Source organism: Alexandromys fortis, unplaced genomic scaffold (assembly GCF_014885135.2).
Source record: "Alexandromys fortis isolate MF-2015 unplaced genomic scaffold, M_Fortis_MF-2015_v1.1 scaffold_11, whole genome shotgun sequence".
NCBI classification, from domain to species: Eukaryota; Metazoa; Chordata; class Mammalia; order Rodentia; family Cricetidae; genus Alexandromys; species Alexandromys fortis.
In genome coordinates, this window is record NW_026067912.1 from 12,280,779 (window position 1) to 12,301,532 (window position 20,754).

At 46.6% G+C, this 20,754-nt stretch overlaps 1 protein-coding gene across 1 annotated transcript in view; it reads left to right on the forward strand.

Moving 5' to 3' along the window:
- The first annotated feature begins 18,677 nt into the window (after positions 1–18,677).
- The window catches only part of Kcnip1 (potassium voltage-gated channel interacting protein 1), a 375,343-nt gene continuing 373,266 nt past the window's right edge, over positions 18,678–20,754 (forward strand). Inside the window, exons 1-2 of the mRNA XM_050138644.1 lie at positions 18,678–18,826; positions 19,814–19,913. The gene's annotated coding sequence lies outside the window, so the exon portion shown is untranslated. The remainder of the gene's footprint in view (positions 18,827–19,813; positions 19,914–20,754) is intronic.

The following is a 20,754-nucleotide window of genomic DNA, read 5'->3' on the forward strand; positions in this document are numbered from 1 at the left end:
ATGGAGAGAACTGTCAAGCTGTCCGCTGACCTTCACATTTGTGCTATGACATGTGCCTGCACATGTACATACATGCACTCACTTGCACACACACGCATAGCTGCACACATTTGTGACTCTACACGTACATGAACATAATTACAGAGCACCAAAATATGTAAATCGGTATATAGTAAATAGAAAGATAAAATGTCTTAACGGGATAGGGGGGTGCCAGAGTGCTACCTGGTAAGGAGGTGGATGGCTCAGAGCTAGTTTTTGCTGGCCCAGAACCCAGAATGCTGCTGCCTTTCACTGGAAGGCCACAGAGCAAGCCTCTTTCCCACTCACACCCATTCACACAGGCACTTGCACTCCCAGCAGGCCGTAGTTTCACTCCATACCCAGCCGCCAACCTCAAGAAATAGATTTCTCAAAAGCTAGGGCTGGATATGAGTCACAGGCAATTCCGCTTTGTTTGGGGTGCAAGACTTCCTACTCATTGGCACCAGAGAGAATTAGTGAGAAGATGTGGTCCTAACCCCAAGGGAATCCCCACAATTGTGTGACAGCTTGGGAAAAACACGGTCCCTGTTCCCAGAAAGGATGTTGTGCCCCCAGTCAAGGATTTGAAATCTGGGGGGGGAGTGCCTGGGGCTTATGGTGTGCAGCTGAGGTAGTAGGGAGAGGGGGATGGGAGCAGCATGGGGTTTTTAGAAGAGTCTGCAGGGTCACGGGCAGAAGGGGGTACTAACATCTACATTCAAAGTTAGGATATGGGAAGGGAAGCAGGCCATTAATCCTTGGTGTCACACTTGATCTGAGGCTCCCAGAAGTTCCCTGGGAGTAGCAGGCTTTGGAGAAAGGGCAGGAGAATCCCACAGCATCTTCCAGCCCTTTCACCACCCTCTCCATCCCCTCCCATAGAACCTCGGGCCTTGAAGGAAAGAGTGAGGATTGTCACTCAGGGCTCTCCTTTGCCCCCATCAGGACAGACACGCCTGAAAGAGAATGGAGCAGACATTCTCTCTTCCATTGCGTCATGGTAGGGGAGGAGATGGGGCCTGCTGGGGAGGTGAGCTGCCATAGTGGCTGATTCTAAGATTCCCTGGGACACAAGGAGTTGTACTGCCATGTAGGCTCTGACCAGACCTCCTGTGCTCTCTTTCCTTCTCAAGCAGAAATGCTTCTCCCTCTGCCTCCCGCTATCCTGATTCCTCAACTCACAGTGTGGAATGGAGGGCAGAGGAACAAGGAAGGTCAAGGAGTTTGGAAAGCAGTCGCAGCTCTGGCCACGTTCTCTGCACCCAGGGGTCAAGTCTGCTGGCAGCCTCCCTCCTAGGCCACCACAGAGGCACTCCCTAGTGAGAGTGAGGCCAACCTACCCGCCCAACACCTCTTTGAGGAAGCAGAGCCCTGTCTCCACCACTGAGTCACAGGGTGGGCCGAGAGCATTGCACCAATCCCGGCAACAGGATAATGCAAAACAACACCCCTGTCTGGTGAAACCACAGGAAGACAGAAATTCAAACAGTCACCTGTCAACACAAGATGCCTTCCTGGGCCCAGAGAGCAGACAGATACCTGGGCCTGATTGGAAGGGGCAAAGAAACATTAAAAATAGATATTCTTAGCCAAAGGTTTGCAAGAAAGAACTTCTCCCAGCTGTATCCTAGGGTAGACACACGAGAACCACCAGAGACCCCATGGAGTCTCGCTCAGTGACTGACAGCCTAGACAGCCTCCATTTCACAAGGGCAGCTGCTTAGGTACAGCAGAACGCTGAACCCCAGAGTGCACTGGCCACTGTGTATTCAAGGAAGCTTCTGAAGGGAAAAAAAAGAAAGTACACACAGAAAATAATATAATATAAACCACTTTTGCCATGGGAATTAATAGCCAGGACGATGGGAGCCTGTGGGTGACAGGAAGTGGCTGAGCAGGTATCTCTGAAGAAACTTTCTTATGTAGGGTCATGGTGGCCCTTGAGCAGTGCTGCGGTCTGACAGAGTCTTGGGGGTAGCCACTTTTCCCTTACAGCGGCCTACTTCGTTCCCTTTTGTCTTAGGGCTGACAAAAGTTCCTTGGTTTTGATTCCGACAAAGCTCACAGTGAAAAACACAAAGCACGATGTCTTTTTAGAAAAGGAGGCATTTCTAGAACAAGGCCTTGCCGCAGCAGTTTATCCGCTCAGATAATCTGCAAATCCAGGGTGGCGTGAGCCAGGCTCCTTGGCTGTTATTAACAGAGGAGATGTCCTTTCTTCCCAGCAGAGGGCAGAGCAGCTTCTCCGTTCTCCTCACCCCTCGGCCCCACAGCTGAAGGAAATGCTATTGAGAGAAGAAAGGTTGCAAATCTGAAAGAACAGTTAGCCTACAAGCCTTCAGCTGGTCTGAGTGAAGACCTCAGTGTTTCTTCTTGGACTACACCGTCACATCACGGATTGTACCCAGAGATTGTAGGGATGAGCTCTGGGACTGAAGCATCTTGAAGGGCCCCGCGGCCGTCTCTCATGGATGAGCCTAGGGAAGTGGCATCAGGCTTCTCTGAAACCCTGATTCCTCATTTCTGTCCAAGGTTAGAGCTTATTTGTTCATGCACTGTGGAGATGCTTGTGCCGATGTGTGATCTTTGGTTAAAGCGGAGTTGGGCTACTGTCCGTGTTGTGGATCCCAGCGTGGGCTATGGAAGCACCGCTTCTGGTGCCACGTGCTGCTGTTTGGGCCACGCGTGCAGGACCACACAGCAATCTCCGTCTCAGAGACTAAGTCAGTTCCGCTACAGGAAGGAAGAGGAGAGGACTCTGGATTTCACTTCCGGGATTCAGAACGCACCCGAGTACTGTGTCTGCCTTCTCCTTTTAGAAAAACCCTGCCTTCTAGGGTCGCCTTCAAACCTCAGTTCATCTATGCTGGGAACAGAAAGGCTCCTGCCAAACTCTTTACCCTATGGGATGAGAGAGACACCCTCTGTGGCCCTGGTTCTCTCTCTCTCTCTCTTTCTCTACCCTTCTGGTTGGCCCCAGTTAGTCCCAAAGACGGGAGGGGAAAGACCACCACCCCAAATCATCATGGCTAAATCAATTAAATAAAAACAGTTCATTAAAGCAGGCTTTTGAATTCTTGTACACGGACTGCCTCCCTCTAAGACAGGGTTTGAGAGGTCAGCTTTGGATGTGAGGAAGACAGTGTTTTTACAGTGCGGGAGTAGGGGGTTTCCAAATGGGGAATTTGGAGGGCAAGTTAGCAGAACCTATACGTACCAACTTAGTCATAACAGCCTTCTGAAATAAAGACATGATTTCAAGATGGTCATAGCTAGGTAGTGATGACAACCTTTTGGAACAAAGGTAGGGCTGCAAGATGGTTATAAACAACTTTCTGAAACAAAGCTATGGCTGCCAGTTCTTGAAACAGGGAGTTCAGAACAATTTGTAGTTAGGTTACAGGTGGGGCATAGCCCAATCCTAGAGAAACAGAGGTTCAATCATAAACGGGAGCAAACCTAGTTTGTCTTTGCTCTAAGATGGCTTTGAAGCCTAAGATGGAGACAGGCTGGTTCATCAGTTCCCTCCCTTTATTTACATCTTGCCCCCTCCAGGTGCTGAGATAGCGCAAGCATGTCTCTCAAGTAAGAGGTTCCGCTCAGCAGAAACTCAGTTGATTCATGGTTGGTCCTGCCCTTTTCAGGCAGTCAGTGTTTATTTACATCTAGGATACCAGTAGATGGACTTAGTTAGGCGGTCCCAAGAACGGGCAATTGCAAAGATAAACGCTAGTGTTATTTTCTCCCAGGCGCTGAACTGGCACCCAGGCTGATTTCAGAGCAGGCACAGAGAGGGGACCCTCAGGAAGTCTGAGATGTCTTTTAGCCTGTTCTATATAGTGAGTTCCAGGTTAGCCAGAACCAAGCAGCCTCTCTCTGTCTCTCTGTCTCTGTCTCTGTCTCTCTCTCTCTCTCTTTCTCTCTCTCTCTCTCTCTCTCTCTCTCGTTTATTCCATATTTGAATCTGGCTTGCTCTACTTCACATCTATTTTCCCATGAATGTCGACATAAAAGCAGAAGGAAGAACTGTTTGGAGGGAGGGGGGAGAGAAGACCAGCAAAGGGGATGACAAGGGAGGGCAATGGGAGTCCAACAAGAACAAAGTATAATGATAACTGTATTACAAAATGTTTCAATGCCATTTCTCTGTACGCTAACCAAAATTAATTAAAATACCAGCAACCAAAAAAGTTACAGCTCCAGGGGCAGCTGCAGGGTCTTCTTCCCTTCCCCCAGTCTCTCTAGAGGACCTCACCTTGACTTGTGGATCCTGGAATCTCAAAGGAGAAGCCAAGCCCAAGGTTGCCTGCAGTACCTACCTGACACCCTCCATAAAGGAACAAGGAATGCACAGATAACTTGGAACCTCCACAAGTCTGAAACAATGGCATCCATTTCCTGTGAAAGTGAGTAACGTTTCAGTCTAAGCCACAGACACTTAGGTTTCGTTTGCATGGGACCTCAGGGTCTGCCCTGTTACTCAGTCACTGGGTGTCTATGGACAAGTCGTTATCTCTCTTGATTCTCAGTTTCTTTGTCTGCAAAATGAGAATAAATGAGTGTCTTCCTACAAGCATGGATGGAATAGGAGCCTAGTGAGAACCCAGCTTGGCTGTGGCCGGTAGCCATGTTACTGTCATTCCTGACCATTACAGATAGCCCCGGGCTGCTTTCTCTACCTCAAAGGTGACACATGACTTGAGACTTTGGGTGCTCTTACCCAAATCAAATGTGAATGACATCCTCAGGGTGCCTTTAAGACATGAAGGGTCTTTGCCACTCATAGATTTCCCACTTAAATGCACTGATCCCTCATTATAGTTCCAGCAAAATCAAACTGCTGTGGACAAGCAGGGCTTGTCAAGGAGCAATTGCTTGGCGATTGTTCTTTTTTCTGAAGCAGAAGCAGAGTGAGGTGGAGAAGGGAGACACAGGGAAGATAGGGAAAGAGCTCACCCTCCCCACCCTTTCCCTTTTCTGGGTGTAATGTTCTCTGCAGGGTTGGGTGGCTGCCTCAGAGCCAACTCAGCACTGTCCTTGGAAGGCAGGCCACAGGGATGGCACCTGAAGGCTGGGGGAGGGAGAAATAAAGTCAGTCTTAGGCAAAGGATCTTGGAAGTCACAAGAGCCTGCCATCCAGTGCTAAATAATTCTATGAAAGGGGTCTGTCTGAGAGGGGGAGAGAAAGAGAGAGAGGAAATGAACTTCCAAAGAGGGGTGAGCACTTGCATTAGAGTTATCCAAGGGCTTGTTAGAGACGCAGGTCTCCATCATCCACAGAAAAGAACATACTCCTGTGATGAACCTGGGGACAGGACAGCACGCTAAGTGAAACGAGCCAGGCCCAGGAGGACAAACCCTGGATCAGCTTTCTCACACATGGAATCCTGAAAGTCAGGCAAGTGGTTAAGGGCAGAATGGTGGGTTCTGTAGACTGGGGATGGAAAGCGGAAGCAGAAGTTGTCAAATCTAGCTAAGAGGAATACATCTAGTGTTCTGCTGCCCAGCAGGATGGTGAAGGTTAACAGTAAGGTTTTCCTTGGTTCAAAACAGCTAAGAGAGAGGCTGTTGGATGTCCTAATCCCAAAGAAATGAGGAATGCTGGTGACAGGCCTGCTAGTCACCCTGGTTTGGACATTACACAAATTGGATGTGTATCAACATCACATTTCACGCCAGGAACACAGATATTAGGATGTGTCATAACTCAATAGAGATGCAGATCCCAAAGTCTCAGACCCATGGAACTCAGCATCTGAACATGCCAAGGGCTGGGGTGATGCCGGCACCTGCACTTGACTGGTGGACCAGGTGCCTGTGCTTGCAGGCATCAGCAGAGGCAGAAATGACGTGACAGGAAATCTACATGCGACAACCAGAAACCATGCGTTGTCATTTATTGGCTACAGTATCCAAAAGAGCCCTATGCAAGCCATCTCTAGACATAGGAACACAGCCATGGAATCCTCCTGCCTGGCTCTTAAACCTTGATTAAATTCGTCATCACTCGCTGACAAGATAAAGTTGAGCACATCACTCAGCCTCTCTGGCCTCAGTTTCCTCAACTGTGAAATAAGCTAACAATAGGCTTGTGTCCCTAGAAGGATCACCTTAGACCTCAGACACACACACATGAATGGCTGCTTAGATTGCCACCACTGACGCCTACTTGGCTGTTGACTCAGAGCAGGGACCTCTGCTGGGTTGTCCTTTGTCCTTCACCAGTCTATCACCTAATAGTCTTTGTTCCCTTTCACAAGGGAACCAGACACGATGTAACTAGTCCAAGGTTAAAGAAAAACACTGGAGATCGGAGTTCTTGGCTTTTTCATGAAATATTTAATGTCCTCCAGTGCCAGGCTCTATTCTAGGCATTGGGGGTTTTGTGGTACAGAGGGTAGATACAGTTCCTGGACCTGGGGCAGTTCTATGTAGTTTGGGAAGGGTTGGAAGCAAAATTGTCTGCACCCAAAGCCCATAGATCTAATCACTCTGCGTGATGTCTCCTTGATGAATGGTGGGCTCATTGTTATTGTTGAGCACATAGCTCAGCCGAAGAAATCCAGAGTGTAGAGTGGCCAGGAAAACCTGAGAGACCCAATAAGTCTTGTTTTTCCATAGCTTTCCCCTCACCTTTCTGGAGAGTCAGATCTTTTCCAAAGGGACCTGGCCCAGTGGAGTGACTTCTTCTGCTTCTTCTATCTAAGTCCCCTGCCTATGTGGTCCCCAGATCCTGCCTTTGGTGGTGAGAAGAGACTGAATCCAGGGATGAGGTGGTAAGTTCATCGTGGGATTATTGCTCTGGCTTGGTATTACAGGGTCTCAGAACAGAAGTTAGAAATGGCAATCACTTTACAGACCCATCTACTACAGCATCTGCTTCTTGATTCCCTACATTCTGTTGAGAGGCTGAAAAGAAAGTCAATTTCTCTCTCAAGCCTTCATCTCTGGAGCAGAAAGGAGTAGGAACATGGGCTCCCTCTAGTGACGAAGTGCGACATTTCAGCAAACGCCCACAGGCCACCTCTGTAGTCCAGAGAGGTGATTGCAATGTACAAAATGGCTACTCTGTGGTCTCCAAGGACAAAAGCAAACCTATCTTAGAATACTCAGTCTTCTGAGGACCGTGACTTTAAACTCCATCTGTATACATCTTGTGTCTGGCTGTATGTGGTTCTTCTTAGACCACCTCAGAAAACTCAATCTCCTCACCAACCTTCCTCTGGCAGGTCAAACATACATCACTCTATTTGCTAGTCTGATGGACTGATCTTTGCTCTACTCACCCCTCACCCTGTCCAGAGTCAAGACAGAATTGGGTCGTCAACCCCATCTCCAGGCTCAGTTTCACCTTCTAGAAGGCATCTCATTGTATTTTTGGAACCACTTTTTTTGGAAACTCTTACCAACAGACGCCTCTCTGCTGAGTCAACAGACATCCAACAGTCGTGGGCACAGACCCCGGAAGGTGTCACTTTGAGGCAGTCTTGTGACCTCCTAAGTCTGTGCTCTCCTTTGTCTGTAAGTTGAGAGTCAGAACTCTGTGGTTAAACAGACAAATATAGGGAAGTCCTTTTGGAAAGGACAATGTACAAGATGTACAAGCTGACGTTAGTGTTTTTATGAGTTTCATAGCTCAGAAATTAGCTAAGATGCTGTGTTGCTTAGATCCAAATTGATTTTGAGAGAATCTGAACCCACCGTGTATGGGTGCCTTCTCTCCCAATCATTCTGCTGTTGTGTCTCTCTGTGTGCACGTATGTGCGTGAGTGTCGGGTGCACGTATTAGTGTGTATTAGGGTATGAGTGTTCTGGGAACATGGTACATGGGTAGGCAGGATTAAGGGCTGTCCAGTCACCTAGAGCTCTGAGCCCATGCTCCACTGCTTGGCAGTTTCCTGGCTTTCTATATCTACTACTCTGTTCTCCATCATGACATCCATTAGTTTCCACCTTTAAAATGGAAAACCCAACATGCCCATCATGTGTGGCCTGCTTCATGGGACGTCTAAGGGAAAGGGAGTCATGCCGACAATTTAAAGTCCAGTATTAGAAATACAGTTCTACAAAGACCTCCAGCTGTTCCCTGTAGCGTAAGGGTAGCCTCTAACTCCTCTCTCTTACGCTCTTTCACGTGAAGATTTCTTATGAGATTCTAGACCAGGGGAAGTCACTTCTGCTGTGTCTTCTGACACTCGTTGCTTATGAAGAGGATGTTCAGGACCCATACTTCAACCAAGCCAACATTTCCCAAAGAACAGTTCAGACACAACCTTTTCTAGCCCTTCTACCTTTTAAAGAAATCTATTTCTCGGGGCAGGAGAGATGTCTCAGCAGTTAAGGGCACATGCTACTCTTGCAGAAGACCTGGACTTGATTCCCAGAACCCACATGGTGGCACCCTCTCTGGTCTGGGTAGGCACGTATGTATGCAGTGCGATTATATTCATGAAGGCATGCATGTGGTCTACTTACATACATGAAGGCAAAGCACTCATGCACATAACATAAATATATCATTCAAAAGTCTATTCCTTGTCCTCCTGTTCATACATGTAATAGCCATAAGGGGTGAAAATGGACAGCTGACAAAGTCGGAGAGCCTTGAAGTATGTGTTGTACACATACAGGAAGAGGATCTCCACAGCCTCTCGTATTTCTGAATCATAATGATTTATAAAAGGCATTAGTTCCCTAGATGAAGAATACAGAATCAAATTCAAGAAAAGTCTCAATGAAGGTGTGTCATCTGAAGTCCTAGAGAGACACTTAGTAGGTAGCTCACATCTCTCTCTATCCATGCTGAAGCCAGAGGCAAGAGAAGCCTGGAGAATCCTCCAGATGCAATTGTGTACAGCACCTTTGCCTACTCTGGAGCTCTAAGTCCAAGGACACCCAGCTCTGGAGCTCCTGTCCAGATAGCTTATGTGTTAGTGTTGCAATTTATAATAAAATAGCCACACACTAGCCCAGAATGAAGTATAATAAAGATTTATTCAATAGGGGGTGAACTCACAGAAAGGGTAGCCATCCACAATCCTCTGTGTACGCTGGGTACTGGGAATGAATCCAGCAGCCAAGAGGTCCACACTTGGATTTATAGTACATGAGACCACACCCAAAGTGGGCTGGTATCTTAAAGGCTATTTGCTGAAGGAATTTTCACAATACCTCCCCCTTTTATCTAAAAAAGAGAGTTCCAAACCCAATACAAAACTATATACAATAAGACCAATTATCAAGTATAAAAATTAGAATTACAACCAACATAAACAATATCAAGCAAGAGAAATATGCTAAAGTTTTAATAGTTATCCTATAAGGAGTATAAATCTTATATTAGAAATGGTTTGGCTAAGTCATGAAAGGAAAGTAACTATGACTCTCTAGTCTTCAGACCCATCAAAGACCTGAGAAGGGAAATAATATTACTTGAGTAAACAGGAAGTGCAATCAAGCAACTTCCAAAAGGTGCAAGAAATGACAGAGACAACCTGCTGCCTGGACAGTCACCCAAAGTCCTTCTGGAACATTGAGGCACCCTGAAGGACTGTCTCACCTTTCTTAGGTAACTTCAGCAGTCATTTTTCTGTGGGTCCTGCATGTTCAGTTCATACAACATACCATCAAGAAGTTCAGGCAAGAGCAGTTTCTTACCGAAATGGCTAACAAACACTATAAGTAGTCTCTTCAATGCCCATCATCCTCTTGAAGTAGATTGGTGTGGCCAGGAACAGATGAGTCTCATTGTCATGAAAAGTCCTAAGTTCTTAAAACATTTTAAATGCCATATTCTGTTAGTCTTTGAAATGTTTGAAGAATACCTATCCATCTGAAATATATCTCTGTACATCTAGAAAACCTAACTGATATGACTACATGCTTGAATATTATAGATGACTACTAACCTGCGTTTCTCAGTTATACATTACATTTTAAGTGCACTACACAAACACAATATGTTAAGAGCAGAAATATACATATAGTAAAATTTACATTAAATTTGTATCAATAAACCAAGAGCCTTACGTATTCATCTTTATAGCTTATCCCCTTTAAATGTAAACAAACATTTATAAACAATCATTTAGAGAATTTGGGCGTTGTTCTCTAGACTACTTCCTACTGATTGGGGGTGCTGTTGATCAGGTCTTTCATGGGGTATCCTGTGTGGTAGGTCCATCTCAGCCAGCAGTCTTGAAGCTGTCATAGATGTTGGACCATCTAGGCCATTGTTTCAGGGAGCCTTGTATGATCAAACCCTATTACCTGGTAAGGAATCCACAGTTTTCTATCCTCTGTGGAAACAAAAGCAGAACCTCTTTTCCAAAGCAGCATATCCTTAGACCCAAATTTTGAAGTCAAGATATCATTAATATATATTGGTAGCTATTACCACCTTCATTTTACAGATGGGGACGCTGAGACTTATGAGAGCTGTCTGAACTCACAGGGATAGAAGGTCAAGAAAGTGAGCTGCCCGCCATCCCCAGGGACTGCCTTTTAATGTATGTATAACAATTTAACCTCTAGAAATCAAATCCCTGTGTGTTGGATTTATTTCTCACCTGGTAGACAAGCCTATCCATGAAGAGGAAATAAGAAGAACCTGTTCTGCCTTGGTTAAGACAGAAGCGGGAGCTATCTGTGTTCTGCAGGGAAGATCTTGTGTCTGCATTCACTCAGGACGCATCCTTTGCGATCAAGGAGGCTACAGGCTGGGTGAGGAGCACTGGCACGAAGTCACTATGAGCAAGAACCTTTATGCCCCTCCCACCTCCGAATCTGGCCCTTCCTGACACACACCGGCTTGGCATTGGGCTTGAATTCCACTAATCGTTTAGTTAGTTTCACCATCTGAGGCACTGGGCACCATGACAAGGGGCTGGTTTCTCAAATCTGTAGTGGGCAATCGATCAGTGTCTGGGAAATTGGCAGTGCCTGCCTAGCATCCTACTCCATGGGACCCACGTAAACTCCGACTGTCTCTAGCTGCCCTTTGGTTGTCCAGAACTCTGAGGCCCTCCAACCCCTGATGTAATTTTCAGAAAGACATGAATATCTAAAGGACTCTTAGTCACCTGATGAGTAAGCAAACCTCCTTTATCGGGTTTCCGGAGCAATGTTCTGATAGAGGCTTTGAGCTGCCTGTGCCTGGACCTTGTTCACATAACCATAGCCCCCAAGCTCACCCCCACCCCCCCATCCCCCACCACCATGAACCTTTCCTGGCAAGTGGCCTTGGGGGTGGAGGAAAACAGTCAGTCTGACCTGGCGGGGAACAAGTCAGCCTGCACAAACATCCCTCTGCGTACCTGCAAAACCAAAAGAGCTGGCTACCTACCATCATTGCTCCTTAGAAATCCCTAGCACCACAGAAGATCTAGGGCCATTGGTGACAGGGTATGCAGAAAAATATAAAACTCAAATGGCCAAAACATCTGCACGCAGAGAGAAATGAGGCAGTTACTTGAAGGTACTCTGGGGCACCATCTATCCTCTGCCACACTGTGACTCAGCACTGTTCCATTTCGGCACTGGAAGTCCCTTGTCCTTGGAACCCCCCACCAGCCATTAGGAAACCAGAAGAGTTGGTCATGCCCACTCTGGATATTATTATTATTATTATTATATAACGTAATGGGTTTCACTATCATGACATCATATGTGTCTACTATCACTACACTTCGTTATTTATCACTGTCCTTCTCTGTCCCCATTTTTCCCTCTTGGTGGTTACCTCCCTCTCCCAAATAGTGCCTCTTCTCCTCGCATGTTTAAAATAGGAAATTAAAAGTTTAAAAAACTAGAGTAACTGAGCTATGTGAATGTAGATAATGAATGGTCTTCAGCTGTTTTCTAGTTTTGTATCAAAATGTTTGAGCCCTGGTCATCTTTAAAGGACAGAAGTCTATTTAGATCATAGTTCTGGAGGCTGGGAACCCAGGAACATAGCCCCATCATCTCTCTGACATGTGGTGAGGGCCTCAGGTTATCCTGCCATGGCAGAGGGCACTCCATGGTGAGAGCCATGCCAAGTCAGGTAGCTTATTTTTTTTATTATAAAGCCATATGGCACAGCCCCTTTTGATATCAGTGTAGCAGTTTCCCAGAAAATTAGGAAACAACCTTCCTCAAGACCCAGCAATACCACTTTTGGGTATATATCCAAAGGATGCTCAATCGTACCACAAGGACATGTGCTCAACTATGTTCATAGCAGCATTGTTTGTCATAGCCAGAACCTGGAAACAACCTAAATGCCCCTGAAGAATTGATAAGGAAAATGTGGTACATTTACACAATGGAGTACTACACAGCAGAAAAAATAACAACATTCTGAAATTTGCAGACAAATGGATGGAGCTAGAAAACATCATTTTGAGTGAGGTAACCCAGACCCAGAAAGACAATTATTACATGTACTCACTCATAAGTGGTTTTTAAGCATAAAGCAAAGAAAACCAGCCCACAAATCACCATCGCAGAGAACCTAGACAACAATGAGGACCCTAAGAGAGACATACATGGAACTAATCTACATGGGAAGTGGAAAAAGACAAAATCTCTTGAGTAAATCGGGAGCATGGGGACCTTGGGAGAGGGTTGAAGGGGAGGAGGGGAGAGGCAGGGAGGGAAGCAGAGAAAAATGTAGAGCTCAATAAAAATCAATAAAAAATAAAAAATAAACCACTCGTCCTCACAGAGCCCCCTCTTGACCTCATCCAAATCTAATTACCTTCCAATGGGCCCACCACCAAATATTATTAGCAGTGAATTTGGGGCTTGAGGTTCTTTGAGGAGACATATGTAAAACACAACACAGTAGCAAGTTGATTCAGTTCTCAGGGGCGCCAAGACCTTTGTGATCTGTGCTAGGCGTTGCTCTAACCGAGCCAACCCCAGAAATAATCAATATGTCAAGCACATTCCTTTGAAGTTGTTTATATCTAGGCTGTGGGAACACCGGGAACTCAGGCAGAGGGCACTGAGAGGGATCTATGAACACAGGGTAGGTTATACCAGCGTTACCAAATCCATTCACCTCCCTCTCAACTGGTGCCAAATGAGGTCCTACATCGAGGGTTCAATTAACCACACAATAACTTGTGAAATGGTGGATCTACGGATAAAGACACTTGCCACCAAGCCTGAGGACCTGAGTTTGATCCACAGAGCCCACATAGTGGAAGGAGAGACCCAACTCACCTGAATATGTGTTCACCACTCAAATAAATAGGGGGAAAAATAAAAATTTTAAACACATTTCTACTGGAAGAATATAGATGTTTTTCTTAACATTATTCTCTAACCAATACATTCGCATGGCAGTAGCTATCACGGGATTAGAGACTACTTAGAGTGGTTATATGTGGACACCATGCCATTTTATAGAAGGACTTGAGCATCCATTGTGGTTCCCACCAGAGTCCCAGAGTGGGACACTCATCTCCAGCTGCAAACCCCATCAGTGCGCTCCCAGGGAGATCTTCCTGCTGGCAAGACCCCTGGAGAGAAGTTCATCCCTAGCCCTGCCAGATCTATTAGGAGGACTGATCCTTCAGGGAGCACTGCCTAGGAGCTGGAGGCTGTGGAGTGACTTGCAGAAAGGTAGGTAGAGGAACGTCAAGATAGGCCTGAGAACACCTGAGAAGAGGGGGAAGATCCTGTGATACAAGGGAATGGCTTCCATGGGATGGGAGCACAGAGGTTCCCATATGACTTGGGCCCTCAGATTTCAAAGCGGAGCCCCCACACTCCCAGTATGTAGGGTCCCTGCTGTATGTTGTACCAAGCTCACCTTCTTTCCACTCACTTTTATGAATCTCTATACCCTTAAGTAGGATGTATCCTCATCCCTGGTCATAATGGAGGATCCTGGGGTTAGGGAGTTACTGGAAACAAGAGTCAAATGTAGCATCTTGGGATGTATTGGGATGGAGAGGTCAGACATTAAAAGAACAAATATGTAAAGATGGAACCTCACCCCATTTGGTAGGGGAAAGGCATTGGAAGGCAGAGGCTCTTCCTGGAAGACCACTATCGGCTGTTTTACTGATGGCGACTTTCCAGAATCTACTGTCTAGATCCATGCTGCAAAGCTCTGCAAGAGGCTAGGAGTCTTTGCTGACTGTCCTGTCTTCTTCTTTGCTCCATATGGAGTCTCTGCTCTCTTTTACTGGTTTCTCTAAACCCTATACCCATCCTTCACTGTGTGCATCTCCAGATGTGTTGGATCTATTAAAGAAAGGGATGAAAAAATGAGAAGTCATGTTCATCAGGGGGAGAAGACCGTTTTCTTTGGACATTACTACCCCAAAGCCAAAGGCACCATCTTAAAATTGATACTTAAATCAGACCTTTAATTAGTGAATGGTGTGAGCATGCCTCTGGAGAAGGAGGCAGGAAGGCTGGTGGCTGTGGTCCAGCCATGTGGTATTACATGCCATGTCAACTGCCGGGACTCGATTTCCTCATCTGTAAAATGGGACCAGTGTGGCTTCAGTGAGACTTCACAGAGTATAAAACCACAATATCGTAATCTCACAGACTGGGTAAGCTATGAAGAGAAGAGAGACTTATTTTGACTGGTGGTTCTGGAGCATCTATTAAGGGGCCACATATGATGATGGCCATTTTGTTGGTAACATCTCTGTGGTGCAGAGTATCATCTGGTAAGAGGTGGGAGAGTGTGCGTGTGTCCTGTTGGGCTTCTCTCTTCCTTTACAAAGCCAGTGAGAATCAATAGTGGGGGCTCCACTCCGGTTTCCTTCTCAAATCACAGTTTTAGACACCAAATGTAGATTGATTCCTTGCTTCAGTTCACAGTGGGGACTCAGTTCCAACATGTGCTGTTGGGAAACAAACCACAGCATTAGGCATGGGTGAGGGCCAGGCAGCACTTCATTATTCTATGGTTATTCCATGGTTCCATGGCTTGACTGATCCTGCTGGTCAGGGGACAAGGGAGGGCATCATTTCAGGAAGGGAGCAGGGAGCATGAGTGTGGCGGCTAAATGATTGTGTGATTACAAGTGCCATCCATCCATCCATCCATCCATCCATCCATCCATCCATCCATCAAGATACCAGCTCGGCATCTCTTCCGCCCTCAGCTTGTGCCAAGCACAGGGGATCCAGGTCGCAGAGCCTATAAGCCCATACCCTAGAATGGCCGAAGGGACGTCTACTAGAGCAGGCCACCATGAGTGTGACTCCCAGAATTCACACATTTCTTAATTCTTGCAGTAAATTTTGCTTTAGATGGGCTGCATTCGTTCCTTGTGGTGGCTGTGATGAATCCTTCCAAACTGAGTGACTTCAAATGACAAAGTGCGCTCTCTCTCTCTCTCTCTCTCTCTCTCTCTCTCTCTCTCTCTCTCTCTCTCAATACTGAAGGACAGATGTCCAGACTCAAGTGCCCTTATCTCCACAGGATGCAGGACAATCTCTCCTGCTGAAGGCCTTGAAGTTCACGGACTCAGGCTGCATCACTTCCATCTCTGCCTGATGCTCCACCACCACCTCCTGTCAATCATGAAAACACTTGCCACTGGATTTAGGAGTTACCTGTATACTCAAACATGATCTCTTCCCAAACTGCTTCATTGAGGTTCACTTGCAAAGACCCCTTTCCCAGTAAGTCTCCACTTTCCCATGCTCTAAGACATGCACACCATCTTTTGGGGTTCAATCCAGTGAGTGGAATATGGGATTTCCTTGGAGATGTTTGCACACATGCATGGAGCTAGTGAGACATGGGCAGGACCATGGGCTCCTAAGGAGGTAGGTGTGTCAGGAGCTGGTGTGGGCTGGCTGAGTTAGACAGGAAAAGGAGGAGGGGAGAGGCTACTGGTATCGTGTTCTAGACGCACTGGCAGACTGCTGCGGATGTCGAACAAGATACAAAAATATGGAAATAAACAACAGGTTTATTCAGGAAGAGCAGGTTTCTAAGTGCCTGGGACACAGGACACACTGGTTTAATGGGAAAATATGAAGTGGCATCTAGAATCAAACTTTATTCAAGGAATTTGGGCCTTGTATTTGTGCGACTTGCTGTATGTCCAGTGGCTGTAGAAAACGGGGGAAATTAGTCTGCCCTAGTAGGCTGGATATGGGTTACAGTCAGAATCAACCAGCACCCAAATTGGTAGCCTTTGGTAACCCATTCAAACCAGGGTTTCCCCATGTATGGTTGCACAATGAACCGCCACAGTGGGTCCATTCTTAGCACAGCAGGCAAATGTGTATGGGAGAATACGGGATTGGACAGGACATGCCATTGATAGCAGCGTGGGGCTTAGAGACTCTCAGCGTCTAGGGGCAATAGGAAGAGAAAGAGAAGCTTCATGGACCATTCGTCTCTTTCCATCTCTGCCTGGCAGCTCCTGAAGTAGCATCCATCATCCGGGGGCTTAGTGGAGGTACAGACTTGCTGACAGCCAAAAGCAGAGTGCATGTAGATCCCAAGATGAGGTGCCTTGCTCTCAATGCAATGAGCCCTTAAAAACTCTGCAAACAGTGCTGATGAATTGCCCTTGGCTTCTCAGGCATCATTTGCTCACAATTATAACACGGAGAAGCTGCAAACTCCCATGGAGAACGTGGAGTTGGTCCACCCTGGAGCAAGCAAAATCCCTCTCAGAGGCCCACACTCAAGCAGAACTGATTTTTCTGAAGCTTGGAGGAAAAAATAAAATCAGATTTAAATCTCGGGAAATTGTTGCTACTTTTAAAAAAAAATTCACCTATGTAAGCCCATATTTTAAATGCTAATATTTGGAGCCTACTGGGATGCTACATCTATTTTCTTCCTCAGCAGCTATGAGAATTTATTTATGAGAATTCTGGTCCTTACCTCCTCTCCTGAGCTCCTACTCCCATTCCCACCCACCAGGGATGGTGCTGTTCCCTAAGACATTTAAAACCTACAGCTCACTCTCTCCCCACATCTCTTCCTCCAAACGCTTCTGCCATTTTTGCTTCTAGAGCTCCCAGAGGCTTTCTCCTCCCCCTAGTTTCCCCATCAGTCTCTAGCCGCATCGATTCCATCTTTTTTGGTTCTCCATGAAGTAATCACTGAGCCCCACGTAAGCCTTCACTTGCTTCTCTATCTATAAATGGGTATAATAAACAATGGTATCCAAATGTTTCATGAGTTTATAATATGATTAGGTTGAGATACCCCAAACACAACACCTAGGGCCACATTGGGCCAGAGCAGGACAAATCCTGCTGATGTTTGTATGAGATCATGACTACAGAATTCACCCTTTCCTTCCTCTCAGTTCTTCTCTTAGGAGCTGATCAGCAAGCCCTGGGAGGTTCCTGTCCTGTTGACTCTAGAGCACAGAGTATTTTCACCCGGAATTACCCAGTTTTTCATTGGTTTGTGGTCCTAACACTTCCACCCACTTCAAACTCTACAACACAAGATCCATATAGGGAGGGGTTCTGTGGTCCTCTCTTGAGGATCCTTACTCCCTGGCTTATAGAAGGTGTTGAATAAATAAATGTTTGTTGAGTGAACAAATGAGGGTAAAGGGATTGTGGGGTATTAGAAAAGAGGGTATCTAGACCATGCTGGTTGTTAAGGGTTTGATGAAGTCATGGATTCCTCCTTCCGTTCTGGTCCTGGGATGTGCAAGCTATAACTGAGAACCTAACAGAGACCCACATATCTGCTCTGCCAGCAGCCGGCACCATGCCAGCTGCCAACAGAGCATGAGATGTACTTGCTGGAGGGAGGAACATGCTTCTTGCAGGCTGTCATATCCTGCCAACATCCCCTCAGCAGGAGCAGAGATCTCTGCTTCTAGGAGTTGAATCATCATTGTGATTATGAACTTCGAAAAAAAAAAAAAAACAGCACCATCCTCATCATTCTTGAACAGAGATCTCAAAACCCCACAGCAGCACCCTCTAGGAGGATTGTGTCTCACCTTCTAGGGTTCTTCTGCCAACCTTCGAGATCCAGGGGACCTCATTCTCTTTCCTTTAGGTCCTGTCTCCTGGTCCATCTCTAGAGGTCTTGTCACCTTTGTGACTCCTCTGTTCCCATCAGTTTGCTGAGTTCCTCAGCCCCAGCTTCCCAAGTCCCTACATAAAATGCTCTGTTGGGCAGATCCTGTGTTTAGCTTCCTGGCTGGACTGCAGCGACACCCTAGCCTCCTCTCCCCACCCTGCAACTGTGACCATGGGGATAGTGTTTTTTTCAGGGAACATGCTTTCTCCTCGAGTTTACAACTACGATGGGCAAGTGCTTGCTCCTTCTGCTAGCAAGGCAAACATAGCTCACTAAAGGTGCTGTTCACTTAAATTTGGAACCCTAGTAAAACATGAAATAAAGGTGCATGCCTTTAATCCTAGCACCCAGGAGACTGGGAGACAAGGCAGGTGGATCTCTATGAGTTCAAGGCCAGCTTGGTTTATATAAGAATTCTAGGCCAGCCAGGAATACCCAGATACTCAGTGAGGAGACACACACACTCTCTCCTTCCCTGACCCTCATCACATTCCATCTCTAGAGCGATAATAATGCTGTCTCGCAGAGTTCTGATAAGGATTTGAGTTATGGGAAATAAATACTCAGAGCATTTGCTCCGAGAAGGACTTCAGGGCATGGTGGTACCATTAAAACCCTCTGGAGGAAGCCTTGCTGCTCTTTTCATGTGGAAGGCACGTCCACCCTCTTTTCCTTGTACTCAGAACCAGAGACTGCCTAGAGAACCCATCTGCCTGTCCCACTTCCTCCTGGAGCCAGTGTGTGAAGATTCCCCTGGGTGGAGTCAGGTGGAGGGTAAGTCTGACTTCCTGTGTTCCCCTGGGAATGCACACCTGCGGTTCAGAGGCTAATTACAAGCTTGCTGGTGAGCTGGTTTCCTTTAAGCCACCTGAGTCCTCAGCTCCTGTTTCTTTCTTCCCTCCCTCCCTCCCTCCCTCCCTCCCTCCCTCCCTCCCTCACTTCCTCCTTCCTTCCTTTCTTTTTTCTTTCTTTTTGTGGTGGTGGTGGGTGCTCGCATGCAGAGGAGATCCAGTGGAGGAGGTTGTGTCCTGTTTTTCTCACTCTCTGCCTTATCCCCCTGAGATAGGATCTCTCAGTGGACCTGGAACCAGGCAGTAGCCAGCAAACCCCAGTGGTCCCCCTGTCTCTGTCCACCAGTTCTGAGGTAACAGGTGCACATGTGACCACGCCCAGCATTTTATTTGTGTGCTGGAATCCAAGCTCAGATCTTCTACTTTGCCCAACAAGTGTTCTTGCCCTCTTTGTCTTCTGTTTCTTACAGAATAGCAGAGTCCTTAAGCATGATTTTTGTCCTGTTTTCTCCTACCATGAACTTAATGCTTCCTTCTCTACTAATGTTCTTGGCACAGTGAACACACAGTTTGCTTGTGGGACACCGCTGTGTGGGACTTTGGACATTGCTGACCTTTTCTGGGCCTGCCTCATTTATCTAAGACAGAGTTCAAATGTGTGATGCGTTGCAGAGAACAGAGAAGAGTCCAACTGCTGGAGTTTGAGCTGCTGTTAGGAAAGATAAAATCCTGAGCTTGGCGATGCCCAGAAATTCTTAGGCTCTGCCTGTACACCCTGTATCTATTTTCTTCCTCTTCTCCCCACGACGGCTTTGTTTCTGTGTCTATTAACTCTTCCCACCCACCAAACCCTCACTGTCTTTAGGTTTCTCTCTTCTGTAATTCTCTTACCCTTACTTGAAATAAACAGTGATTCTTGTAGTGGGTTTGTATGTGGACAGAGATTTCATCTAATACCTGCTTCCCACAGCATTCCCACAGGGTGCTGACTGTGAACAACATTCTTGTCCAGTGGTGTAGACATTATGGAGACGTTCTGGGGACAGGAGTGGGAGCAGCCGCAGAAGCAGGTTGGTCAACGAAAACAACAAAAACGGCCCTGCAATTGGCACAGTAACCTTCACCGTGTAATGGACCAGACACTCCAATGAACATGTTTATTTTATTTAAACCTCAGAGCCCAAGCAGTAAGGACTAAGCATGGCAGTGAATCTCAGTTGTTGGTCTGTCTGTGTTGAGAGACATAAGGAGAACTGGAAAAGCACACGTCAGAGTGTATATCGGGTGCTTCAGGAAATGACTGGAGTGTGGATAGGCCAAGTGAAGGGAAAGAGTTACTGTGCACATAGGTGACACTGTATAGACTGGGTGCCCCAGATAGAAATAAAAGTAGAAGGAAAAGGATGCTTAATGGCATGTGTGAGCTCAAGTCTTCTTCAGGCATGTTTTGGCTGCTGACATCAGATACCGACTTCAGCTTCTGAATGGAGACTCCTACCAGCTCTTTCCTGCATGCCAGGAGCTCAGTAGATATTGGACAAGGGAATAAGTGAACAAAAGATTGAGTACCATTTACATCCCCAGATGCTACATGTGCTGTAACAAAGGTGTTTAATGCCTAAAGGTACAGGGTGGGTAATTAAGCTGCCAGCACCAACGTGTAAATGGTGGCATAGCGTGCTAGCAAAGCTGGAGATACTGAGGGCTTAGAGAAAAGTTTGCAGACTGCCTCCTGGGCCCCTTCTTGGGGCCGAACTTTGTTGGTGACCACCCTGGGGGTTGAGGTCTGTTTCTTTAAGATTTACTTCCCTGTTACTCCTAGGAGGGAGGGAGGGAGGGAAAGAGAGAGAGAGAGAGAAAGAGAGAGAGAGAGAGAGAGAGAGAGAGAGAGAGAGAGAGAGAGAGAGAGAG